The sequence below is a fragment of the Numenius arquata genome, chromosome 9 (assembly GCF_964106895.1).
Source record: "Numenius arquata chromosome 9, bNumArq3.hap1.1, whole genome shotgun sequence".
NCBI lineage: Eukaryota > Metazoa > Chordata > Aves > Charadriiformes > Scolopacidae > Numenius > Numenius arquata.
Window position 1 is genome coordinate 2,201,093 of NC_133584.1, and position 13,533 is coordinate 2,214,625.

Below are 13,533 nucleotides of genomic sequence, written 5' to 3' on the forward strand. Positions count from 1 at the left end.
TAGTCGTCTTTCTAGTCCACCTCAAAAAGGTTTGTTGCACTTGGCTGCTCCTCAGAAATGGAATATTGTTGCCTTTAGCTACCGGAGCATCAGGTACAACCTTCATGCAGCCTTCCTAAATCTGGGCAAGGTGAGCTCTTGCACAATAGTTGAAAGGAACCCCCTACTGATCATTCCATGCTGATCCTTGCCCTGCAGATATAGGCAGAGCAACGGACATCCTCTCCAATGGGATTCCCTCCCCTCCCTTGTGCAAAGACCAGTTAAATGGGGTTTGTGCACTGGAGCATGTTAGACGGCAGGAGGATGGGTGCCCAGGCTGCAGAGCGCTAACTGAGCAGTCTCGACAGCCTGTAAGTCTGTTTCTTCTGCACTTTCCTGCCCCTGGCTCACCCTCTGTGTGGCCTTGAAGAACATTCCTCTTACAAAAAATCTTTCATCGGCCTTTTCCCCTTGTCTTTGGCAGTTGAAGAAGGGCTCTGCTTTCCTCTTTGTGTCCTGTCTTTTGTTTTGCTTGTCTGACATCACTGTGCAGGGAGAGAGGGAGCTGGATGAGCCTTACCCACGGTGTGTTTCACCAGAGTGATCCCCGCATTGTGGTTAAACGTCCCTCCTGCTGTAAATTAAAGCGTAGCATTTCCCACAGGCTGCAATTAGTAGCAGAAAAACAACACTTTGTAAAAGAAGAGCTGGACGAGCTGTAGGTACTGGTGTTGTCTAGCTCATTGCTAGGACCAAGAAGGCGTTTTTGTGTGCTTTCATTTGTCCCTAAAATCAACTGTTCCCCGCTTTCCTTTGGTTGCTGCTCCCAGCCCAGCAATCATTTGGCCACATTTGGCATTTCCAGTGACTGCTGGAGGTGTCAAAACTCAGTTTGCTCCATGTGCTGTTACCTCCTGGGGCGAACGTGTTGCAGCACACCAAGGTGTGCCAGGGAGGTGCAGGTTCCTGCAAGCTCCTCTCTGCATGGAGCCGAGCCTGGTTTAGAGGAATGGCTGGAGCCTGCCCTGAACAGAGAGACCTGGAGCTGCTTTGTTTTGTTCAAGGGAGTAGAACAAGTGAATGTCATCATCCTGAGAATTTATTATAGCAGGTATAAAACAGACAGTGGGACTCAAGTGACAAGAGTAGGACAGGTTTCCTACGTGGGAGAAAAGCTATTTCTTGCTGGGAGAAGCAGCTGAGACTCGCTTTGCCCCAGCGCTCTGTTGTGGCCCTTCCCTACACGTGACCAAATCCTGCTTCTCCCTCTTCAGCCTTGCTTAACGGTTTGCAATCTTCCTACTCTCCCTCCAGCATAGAAAACTGTTGATTGCAAAGAGAGAACACCCCACTTCACTAGTATCATTAGGGTTCAGGCCAATCCAAACTCACACTTGTCAGCATGAGAAACCGGGTGGATCCTGATTTTATTTTTTTGTGTGAAAGCTGTTCTCCAAATCAATGTTCAAAACATATACTGAAAACACTTTGTGGGGCTGGAGAGACTACCATACAGCTGTAGTACCATTTTCCAGACCCACTGAATCTTTTTCTCATGTTAAACAAAGTACCAAACCCAAGAAACAGGACTTGTGAGAATCTGTCACATTGGCCAGTAGGTTAATGACCTTTGCTGCTAGAAACGAAATATAAATCAATGTGTTCATATTTATTTTACTGTGCTGACCACTAATTGATTTGTTAATATTTAAGGCATTAATCCGTAGGTTATTTCTGTTTAAATAGAAAACTCTACATTGCACTTTGCTTTTGGATTAGAACAGGTATTTATTATATTTGTGAAAATGATTTCCCTCCCAGGGGATGGATTGAGAGCAGCCCTGAGGAGAAGGACTCGGGGGTGCTGGTGGACGAGAAGCTCAACATGATCCAACAATGTGCGCTCACAGCCCAGAAACCCAACCGCATCCTGGGCTGCATAAAAAGAATTGTGGCCAGCAGGGTGAGGGGGGAGGATTCTACCCCTCTACTGTGATATTGTGAGATCCCACCTGGAGCTTTGTGTCCAGGACTCCAAAGAGTCCTCAGCACAGGAAGGACATGGACCTGTTGAAGCGGGTCCAGAGGTGGTCACGGAGATGCTGGGAGGGCTGGAGCCCTTCTGCTGTGAGGACAGGCTGAGAGAGTTGGGGGGGTTCAGCCTGGAGAAGGGAAGGCTCCGGGGAGACCTTAGAGCCCCTTCCAGGCCCTAAAAGGGCTCCAGGAGAGATGGAGAGGGACTCTTGATCAGGGAGGGGAGCCATAGGAGGAGGGGGAAGGGTTTGACACTGCAAGAGGGGAGATTGAGATGAGATCTTGGGAAGAAATTCTTTGCTGTGAGGGTGGTGAGACCCTGGCCCAGGTTGCCCAGAGAAGCTGTGGCTGCCCCATCCCTGGAGGGGTTCAAGGCCAGGCTGGATGGGGCTTTGAGCAACCTGGTCTGGTGGGAGGTGTCCCTGCCATGGCAGGGGGTTGGAACTAGACGATCTTTAAGGTCCCTTCCGACCTGAACCATTCTATGATTCTGTATGTATTGTTTTCTTTCCCTCAATGAGTAATACCCCCAAATAACAAAACCTACCCCAAAACAAAAAAAAATCCCAAATCCAACAAGTGGATCTTCTTTGCTTCTTTTCACACCAAACAAAGTGGGTATTTCCTTGCAACTCGCACTTAAATGTCCATTTCTAATTTTCTCTGTTTTTTTTTTTTCCTCCAATGGTTCCTTTGGTAACTTGGAATGAGATTTTTAGAGACATATGAAGTTCATATTACATTTAAGTATTTCTTTTAAGGCAAGGAAGTAAACTGTGTGGAATCCATGTATTTGTGAGGAGTATGAAAGTGATACTATTTTGTTTGTATTAAGCATTAGCTGTTATTTTGCATTCTGTACTAATGAGTAAATGTGTTATTATCTTGCCTAACACTGGTCTACTTTTGACTTTTTGCTTTCTTCATGTACATCAAAAGGAACCCTGAAAAACTTCTGTGGAGTTGCTTAGGATGGGCATCGGTGTAAGAAAATGCAGATTTTTTTCTGTAAAGCTTCTTGTCTTTTTTTCCTTTTCTAGGTGCCCATTCTAGGGCATTAGAAGGGAAAGCTATTGCCACATGCAAGGATCCATATTTTAGCTTATTAATGCATGATGTCCATTTGCTACGATACTTAAGTAATATTCTCACTGTAATCAAAGGGAATCTTGCCCAGGTCAGGAGTAAATGAAATACCCTCGCAAAATATATTATATTGGCTAAGGCCAGGCAAGGTACGTTGCTAAAATTTGTCTTTTACTTCTGTGTTTGGGTTACAACACTTAAGGTTTTGCTTTTTGAGGAATATGTATCTGATTTTGTAAGGATTGGGTCCTGCTCCAGCTGAAATAATTTGAAGTACGTTGACTTTAGTTGAGTAGGAGCAAGCCTTGAAGCCCTTCAGGAATTTCATGCTGCTGATGTTTTCTCAGACTCAGATGTGGGTTTTTTGTTTTGTGGTTTTGTTTTTTTTTTTGTTAAATTTTACCACCTTGTATACAAGGATGCTCTGGATGAGATGGGACATCTGTTGCCGGTTATGGAAAAACAAATGCTGTGCTTGCCAAAGGATTAATGGAAAATGGACAAGTCTGGAGTTGGTTTCTTTAAGTTAGTGGTTGAGCTCCTGTTGTTTTGAGCTGGGCTGGCTTTGCCATCTGCATGAAGTTGGAAGTGAAAATAAAATCCGCTTTCAAATGAATGTGGTCAAACACTAGTTTCAGGAATCTCTCCTTTAAACAATGTATCACAGTTAAAATTGGATATTTTTTTCCGAAGTATCTGCAGGTAAAGGCAGGACTGTGACTTTTTAAAAATAAAATCAGTTTTTCAGTCTGTTTTGCAGGGGAAAAAAGACTTGATCTAATTTCCTTCTGCATCTGTCCAGCAACATCATTTGCAAGTGCTTTGACCGTGTTTCATCTAGAGCCTTCTTGTCAGGTTGGTTTCGTACATTCATCCTTATTTTCTTTATATTGTACTGACCCCCTGTGAGGGAATAATTGATGAAAATGATTATTTTTTTTTTTCTTTTTTTCTTCAGTATATAATAAATCATCTTGCTCTTACCATTGTACAGCCTTAGTGTTTGGTATTGCTGCTCGTGATATGGCTGGACCGAATGGATTTTAGCCGAGTGTTGAGGGTGACTACAGGAGTGATAAGTTTTAATGTGCTGATGAAGGAGTATAGTCCAGTGTAGAATTTGTTACTCTGAGCTGTTCTGGCTTCAGAAGGGCTTGGGAGAGCATCTGACAGGGTGGGAACCAGAAGGTTTCGAGCTGTGCTTTCCCCTTGAGCAGATATCACGAGCTCTGGAACAGCCCCAGGCTGACCACGGACTGACTTTCAACTCTAACTCTACAAAGGTGGGGACAAGCTGAGCCTGATCCTTACGCTTGCACATTTTTTTTTTTGCCAGCGTCCTCTTTCCTTCTTTCATTACTTGAGGGCTCCAGAGGAGCAGATGCTTACGCAGCGTAAATGACTTTCCAAACAGAAAGGACGTTCTGAACTGGAGCCTTGAAGCAGGGAAAATCGGCAGTTCGCTGGGTTCAACCCAGGTAAGAGAGAGAAACGCTGCCTGCCCTTGGTGCCGCAGTGAGCTGTTGGCCTCGGTGGCAGTGTCCTGGTGGCACACATGGGACATTTGGGGTGTGCGAGTGCCATCGAGGCACAGCTCTGAGTGTGTAGAAAGCAACTGTGAACAGCGATGTGTCCCTGTGCTCCCCTGCCTAATTCACAGACGTTTGTTAAATTAGGCAGCAAATGAAACAGTGTAAAAAAAATAGATGAAAATCTGAGACTAATTGTATGATTTCAAAGCATAAATAGCCCTCCTTCTGCTTCTCCAATTACCCTGGTGTCTAAGGATCTCACTTAATTGTCTTGCAACGTTTTGCAGCTGAGAAAGTAAAGTTTGGGGAAAAAATAAGTGATTTGGCCAGAAAGTCTATCGCTGAAAAGGAAGATTGAATCCAAGGCCTTTAAATGCCAGGCTGCTGACCCTGCTGCATCTCCCTACACCCGCCCCGTTCACAGGCTGATGAAAACGACTGGGTTTTGAAAACAATTTGATTTATAATTGTTGGATTCTCATTGTTTATATAATGTCATTACAATGCGTTAGGAAATGGACTTCAGCAAATCCTGAAACTTGGCAGAGAGATCTCTCTGTATTGCTTCTGCCATTAAATCTTAGTGGAGAGGTGAAAAACCCCAAGTTTTTAGTAGGATTGTAGAGGGTGCATGTTTGCAAAGTGCAGGTTCCCGAGGCTCTTCTGTATTCATTTCTGTCCACTTCACATAAATTCTCTCTATTCCTATTCCCAGTTGTCCCGAAGCATTTGGATTGAATGCTGCTTGTCTGTTTTGGAACAGAAATGAGCTGCTGTAACAGATAATACCTAGAATTTATTGGCCTAATCCTTCAGTGAATGACACGCTTTCAGCCGGCCTTATTCCACCAGGTTTGCTTCACCTCTCTCTCTACCTGCCTGAAACAAGAGCAGAGCTATTTAAAGTCGGTGGAATTACACAAGGGTAAAGAGAGATAGGAAGATTATCCGCGGTATATTATCTGAGACTAGAGAGCGTCTTGGGCAGGTGTTTGCTATACATATAAAGATGTTTAAAAAATAAGTATTGATCCAAGGCCTGTTTCTCCGTATCAAGGTAAAACGAGGTGCTGTGAGTGAGAGAACAAGGTGTAGGGTTGTAAGAAATGTTGAACTAAATATGTTGCGTTTGGGGTGTCACTTCTACCCGAAGAAGCCAAACTATGGACTTAACTAACTGCAGTGAGACCGATAGTGTGAAAACCACTGTGTGAGCCTGTCTTAAAGAGGGTCTTAAAAGAGGAAATGTATTAATGAAAAACCTGTGAAAAGTCAAATGGCAAAAGCCCTGCGCACCGGAAGCAATGACAGCATATTGGTCAATACCTGATATTTTGGGGAGTCTGTAAAGAATACTTCAGACTTAAGGGACTTGTTAAAAGGCCCATCTTGGGCTTAATTAGGAAACGGCCAAACTACCAAATACGTGGGACTCTCAGACAAGTGGCTGCCGGTTGTAAAAGCTGGCGAGCACCTGCTGCTTGTGTAACAGCGATACTCGGGGCGTTGTTTGGATTAGCAGGTCCGCATTCGGAGAGAGGAACAACGCAATTCATCTCCGGGATATTGCATTTATTTATGTCGGGTGGGATTTCGGGCTGCTGTACGCGCGGCTGCTCTGTCTGGTAGCCCAGGTACCCAGGCACGAGAGCTGAAGGTTTCTGGTGCCTTCTCTCATGACTGGTCTCTGTCACGATGTCTCTGGGGGGCTGGTTTTGACTAGTCTGTCTTGGGTTTACCTTGTCACACAGTCACAGAAATGTCATTAATAAGACAGCTTCTACAATGTTTGCTTAACGACCTTGATTTAATGTTTGTTTACTTGCGTGAAGCACAGATTTTTATTACGCAAACCCCAAGTAGTTTCTCACGAATGTGATTGAAATTTCCAAAGGAAAGTGGCAGCAGAAGAATATAAATAAAAACAAGACAGATGTTTCAAGGTTGCAGTGACCCCAGGCACAGAAAACAGAGGAGGTAGGGATGGGAGCAGCAGTGGATAGTACCAGTCTGTCTCTTGCTCATCCCACAGTCCCAAGCGGGATGTTCAGCTGCCATATTTGCAGTTTTACCCTTGAAATTATGTCTAATTAGACCCGAGCTGTTCTGTGGACTGTTTGTGTTGGCCTTCCCTTGAGGCTGAGCTGCTGCAGGGACGGCAGGTGGGATGCAGAGGGCTTGGGGATGGCACCTTCCCCTGCGCTCTCTTCCCACAGGGCAAAACGCAGCAGGGCCGAGGTAAACCCTTGTCCTTAGGGTGGGCTCCTTGTTAGCCTGGTCTCAGCACAGAAAACACAACAACAACCATTAAAAACCAAGATGTAGCCACCTACCTGAAGCCCTGAGAAGCATCGGAGGTGGTGGGTGAGCAGAGGGTGAGGAGAGGTTCTAGATGTTCGGGGTGGATGTGGATGCGTGGGGTGGTATCTCTCCTCTCAGCAGGTTTCTTCAGAGAGAGACAGTCACCTCAGCCCGGAGTCCTTTCCTGGTGTCTAATACGTGGGACAGATTTCTGAAGACACGTTGTTAATCTAGATTAGCATTGATCTTCACGCAGCTTCTCGCAGCTGCTCAGAAATGCACGGCTGGGTCAGACCGCAGCTATATCTATAAACGTGCTGGGTATATATTAGGGCATAATAAGCTTCCAAGGGAGTTCTTCTTAATTTGGGTACAGACTGTATATGCTAATTATATGGCAACAGTCTTGACAATTAGCATGCATACTTTAAACTTGCATTTCTGATTGCGGTAACAAAGGCAGCGTTGCCTTCCCCTCTCACTGACTTCAAAGGCACTGTCTTGATTTAAGAAAGGGTGTCCTAAAGCTGTTAGGAGGAAGTGAAGCTGTGGTTACGGTGAGTGTCAGGCTGCCCAATTAACAAACTGCGTGGTAAACGGATGAGCAGCCAAGCTCTCTCTGAGATGGTTCGCGAGAGTTCTGGGGTTACAAAATGTCAGCCGGCATTTATTGTCACTGGCATTCAGCAGAATATTCCCATGGTGAACAGAGCACGGGTCTTCCAAATCAGAGCGTGCTTCCCTACGATTATCAAGACCCAAAGAAGCACCTTGGGTCCAGATTGTAGGCTGTGATACTTAAAAGAGAATATAATGTACGTGTCCCAGAGGGAAAAGTAATAATTGGCGGAAGAAATGAGAATAGAAACAAAGAGACAGAAAATGTGAAGTTCCAGTGCCTATAAATATTTAAAGAGTGAGTGTCAAGAGGATGGGGCCAGTCTTTTTTCAGCGGTGCCCAGTGACAGGACAAGAGGAAATGGGCACAAACTTGAATACAAGAAGTTCCACCTAAACATGAGGAGGAACTTCTTTACTTTGAGGGTGGCAGAGCCCTGGAAGAGGCTGCCCAGAGAGGTGGTGGAGTCTCCTTCTCTGGAGACATTCAAAACCTGCCTAGACATGTTCCTGTGCAACCTGCTCTGGGTGGACCTGCTTTGGCAGGGGGTTGGGCTGGATGATCTCCAGAGGTCCCTTCCAACCCCACAGCATTCTGTGATTCTGTGATTCTGTGACCCTGCCAAGACACCAGGCTGGCATAGGCCATGGGTATCATTTAAAAACATTTGGCACCGTAATCTGCTTGGGTGTTTTCATAGATCTCAGCAGACATTGATTGCTGTAGCGTTTCTGTAAATCTGATTGCAAGTCCTCTTTGAAAACAAGGCTTAAAAACCCAAGTGATTTAGTCTTTTACAGAATTTAACCCTACAAGGAGAGTCACTAGCACATGGTCAGGCAACTGCAGTGGGGGCAGCTGTAGCCTTTGAGCCTGGTTAGTGTTCTCCAGGACAATTCCCTGCACAGATCTGGGGTTTCCTGAACTGCTGGAATCGAAATGAAAGAGTACAGACCCCTGTCTCTGCCCAGTGCAGCGCTGGTTACCAGTCTGGAGCTACCTGGTCCACACAGAAACCCATCGCCTCAATGCTGTAGAGCTTTTATATCAAATATAAATATTTCAACATCTTCCTGGAGCCTGGTTGAGGTCACCCTGTGCTCAGCAGGCGCTGCTGAGGATGATCTAGATCTCCTCCAGAAGGAAATGAAGCCGTGTCACGTCACGCAGGAGCATCGCTTACATTTGGCATTTTGGGATAAAACTTAAATGTTCTACAATTATAGTGTCGGGTGGCTGGCAGCAATTTTGCCAGACAAACACCACGTGTCTTTCCCAGAAGGATTCAGTCTTTAATATTGTTTCGATGCTGGAGGCTTTTCCAATTTCTGTTTATTAGAAATTATTTATCTGTGTTGGAAGTGCTGCCTTTAGCCCAATACAGCTGGTGCCTCCTAGAGCTCCGTGGAAAAATCATGGCTGCAGCATTTTTGCGTCTGTGGAGCTGCTGTACGACCGCAGCAAACCCTCACCTTGCAGAAGTGAAGCCTTTGAAGGGCTAAACACGCAGTGGCTCTTCATCTGCTTTGGGGGCTTGGAGGCTGTTTCCAAAGAGTTTCCCTTTGACACCCTCAAAGGATGGAAATCTGTTACTGAGACGGCAGGGAAATGTTGAAAGCCAAGGGGTGCAACCTGGGGAAGTGGTGGAAGGAAAAGCAAAAAAGGAACTGGGAGGTACTGGGGCTGTGCTGGTCCAGAGACAAGCTGAGGAGGGAGGGGTACATCCTATTTTCACCCCTCTTTTTTCTACCTTTATGTTATTGCCTTTTTTAAACCTGAATCACCAACTGCAGTGGATGGTGACAGAGTCGTAGAATGGTTTGGGTTGGAAGGGACCTTAAAGATCGTCTAGTTCCAACCCCCTGCCCTGGGCAGGGACACCTCCCACCAGACCAGGTTGCTCAAAGCCCCATCCAGCCTGGCCTTGAACACCTCCAGGGATGGGGCAGCCACAGCTTCTCTGGGCAACCTGGGCCAGGCTCTCACCACCCTCACAGCAAAGAATTTCTTCCCAAGATCTCATCTAAATCTCCCCTCTTGCAGTGTCAAACCCTTCCTCCTTTGTCCTATGGCTCCCCTCCCTGATCAAGAGTCCCTCTCCATCTCTCCTGGAGCCCCTTTAGGGCCTGGAAGGGGCTCTAAGGTCTCCCCGGAGCCTTCCCTTCTCCAGGCTGAACCCCCCCAACTCTCTCAGCCTGTCCTCACAGCAGAGGGGCTCCAGCCCTTGGAGCATCTCCGTGACCACCTCTGGACCCGCTTCAACAGGTCCATGTCCTTCCATGTCCACACTCTTGCTATGAAGTTAAACTGGTGATGAAATGTAGTATTTTTGGGGGGCAATCTTGCTCATTTACAGCACGTGTACAAAGCCAGGTGCCCTGAATCCAGGCAGGCTCTGTTACTTGGAGAAGATTCCCACGTACACAGCGAGAGGCCGGTTTTAATCAGCGTCCTCGTGCCCAGCCTTCCTTCGGAGCAGAGGAGGGGGAGCCGTTCCAGCTTCACCGATTTGAGCCACCACTTTTTCTTTAGTGGGCTCTCGGTGAATCCTCAACATTTCTCTGTCTCAGGGGAATCTTGTCTGTCCTTCCGGGGCAAGAGCAAGTGCGGGGCGAGTGGATTCATTGCTATTTCATGAGGATATAAATAATATACAAGGTGTAACACATGAGCGGCAAATCTGACTGTGCTGAATATTCATAAAAATGCAGTGAGGCCCTTGATCCTTCTTCCAAGGGCTGTTACTGGGCAGCTCGGGCATTTTTCTGATGCATTTTGTGGGGCAGAGGAGACAAGTGAACAATCCCGTTGCGAGATCACCAGTTGCCCCCCCGAAATACTCTAACAAGGGTTTAATCGTTGTTTCCCTGGAGGAATGGCTGTAGTAACTGAAAAAAAACCCTGAGAACAATACGGAACTGAGACCAGTTTTGGAAGAAATGGGTCACAGTAATTCACAATTCCAAAATAACCTGTGTAAGTTGGTGTCCACCTCTCCGGGCTCTGGTTTTCTCAGTTACCTGCTGGTCCAGCAACTTTGCTGGGAGCTGTGATGTGCTGCTCGGGAAGCACCAACCAACCTCGCACCCGTGGCAGATTCAGGCTGTGGTTTCCTAATTAGCTACCAAAAATGTTCAAAAGTCTTGTAGCCCCTTAGAAAACTACACGGTTTTGTGTGTGTAGGAACCTTTCTGGATGCAGGATTCCCTTCGGTCGAGGCTCCAAAGCCCTGGCTGCAGCTGGAGAGATGGTTGCAGAGGTGGCCCTGCCTTGCGGTGGCTCTCGCGGGTGCCCAGAGCCATCAAGATGCCATTGTCCCCATGTCTGTGCACCAGCGTCGGTCTGTCCTGTCGGCCGTCCTGCCCAACCCGTCCGGCTCAGCCTCGGCTTTCCCATGCTGTGGTCACACCTCCTGATGGCACTGCAGACATACTTTTAGCAATCCCAAGCAATTCCTCTCCTCACACCCATATTCAAGCTCTTATTTAATATTGCCCCATTTTCGGTGGCTTTAAGAAAGGTGGCAGTGCTTTATTGATAAAGGTTTGTTGTTTGGAGGCGAGTAAAGTAATGGTATTTTATTTTTATTTCAACAGCAGACCCATTAGGATTTCAAAAAAGGTGGTAATATCCCCTGGAAACAGAAGAGGGCGGCTGTTTTTTGGGAAATGAAGAGTGCATTGACTATTTTTTGAGAATGAAATAGCAGTCACTCAGATCTAGTCGAAAGGGCTTTTTTTTTTCTTTTTTCCCCATGAATGAATAAAAATAGCACAGTATTCCAGGGCCTGTGCTAATGTAATTAGTGTATAAAATAGCTGGACCCCCATCACCTTCCACAGAGTCCCTGGGCTTCGTCTGGCAGAATTAGATTCCTTGCAATTTTATTGCAATGTAATTAAAAAGTAACCGAGGGAATAGAGAGCTCGGTCCTCAGAGATGTTCAGCGTCAGGCGGAATAAAAAGCACAGGGCAGCTCACCGGATTGACAGCCAGTTCCTTTGTTTACTGCCCAAACTGAAAAACCCCCAACTGCTGTGAATTGTCGCTCTGTACGTATGGAAAAATACGGAAAAATCAGATTTAATAAAATGTTATTCAACCCTCCGAAAGTATAGTTTTAAAATCGAACGATGTTTTCGGTTTGTATTTAACAACAAATGCATAAATTCCAAAGCAAAACGTCCTTCTGGGGTGAAACCTTTCTTCAAATTTGGAAAACAAATCCTATGAAGAGCAGTTGAAGGAGCTGGGACTGTTTAGTCTGAGGAAGAGGAGGCTGAGGGGAGACCTCATCACTCTCTACAACTACTTGAAAGGACACTGTAGAGAGGTTGGTGCTGGTCTCTTCGCACAGGTAATTAATGACAGAACGAGAGGGAATGGCTTCAAGCTCCAGCAGGGTAGGTTTAGACTGAACATTAGGAAAGAATTTTTCACAGAAAGAGTGGTCGGGCATTGGAACAGGCTGCCCAGGGAGGGGGCTGAGTCACCATCCCTGGATGTGTTTAAGAGCCGTTTAGATGTGGTGTTGGGGGATATGATATAGGGAAGAACTTTGTAGTGTAGGGTTGATGGTTGGACTCGATGATCCCAAGGGTCTCTTCCAACCTGGATGATTCTATGATTCTATGAAATCCAAAATAAGGCATTTTGTGACTCCTTAATTTTTCAAGCTTCGATTTCCAGTGAAAACAAGGGTGGCAGGAGTTTACCGTGAGGTTAAGTCCATCCGAATCTTTATTTCCTGGTGAACATTTAGCTGAAAACCCCACGGCTGCTGCGGTGAGTGGCCCTGAGCCCTGAGTTTGGCCTCAGCGCAGCCACTATGGGGTGGCAGCACCAACCTGCCCCCCCGTCCAAGCCTGTACACTTATTTTTCAAAGTCCCCAGGCTGCATCGTAGCCTTGGAGCACAATTTTTTTACCTGAAAAAAATTCCAATATCTGGTTTGCCACACGATGCCCATTCCCCATCCAAAACGGAACAACCCCTCGTGGCTGGGGCTGTGCTGGGACGTGGCTGGATCCAGAGCCAGGGAACTGGGGTCTGTTTGTAGGACTCGGGAGGTGATCGTCCCCCTGTACTGGGCACTGGTGAGACCCCACCTTGAGTGCTGTGTCCAGTTTTGGGGCCCTCACCACAAAAAAGACATTGAGGTGCTGGAGCAGGTCCAGAGAAGGGCAATGAAGCTGGTGAGGGGTCTGGAGCACAAGTCTTGTGAGGAGCGGCTGAGGGAGCTGGGGGTGTTCAGCCTGGAGAAAAGGAGGCTGAGGGGAAACCTTCTCGCTCTCTACAACTCCCTGAAAGGAGGGGGTAGCCGGGGGGGTCAGTCTCTTCTCCCAAGTCACAGGCAACAGGACTAGAGGAAACGGCCTCAAGTTGCCCCAGGGGAGGTTCAGGTTGGATATTAGGAAGAATTTTGACACAGAAGGGGTTCTCAAGCATTGGAATGGGCTGCCCAGGGAAGTGGTTGAGGCACCATCCCTGGAGGTGTTCAAAAGACGGGTTGACATGGTGCTGGGGGACATGGTTTAGTGATGGGGTTTTTTTTTGGTCAGAGTTAGATTGATGGTTGGACTAGATGATCTTGAAGGTCCCTTCCAACCTAGAAGATTCTATGATTCTATGATTTTTAAAACCAAAATAATCAAACTGGTTCAAATGGAAACACGTATAAGGTACTTGATGAGAGGGGCAGTAAATCCCCGTTCCCCGTGGGACTGAGTCATGGGGTGGTGGGAGGAGGGATGGGTGGTGCTGCTTCTGCCAGCAGAGCAAAGGGACAACCACGAGGGATGGTGAAGTCAAGGAAGGCTAAATACCTGCGTGGGATTTACGCCTCCCAGTGCCTTCACTGCTCCAGTCGGTGGGTAATTTGGAAAACTCCACAGTCACTCCTTCCAGTGCCTTCCCAGCATCACTGTGCCTTTCCGCCTCTAAACACTAATGGGAATTTTCATATTTGGCTTCAGTGAG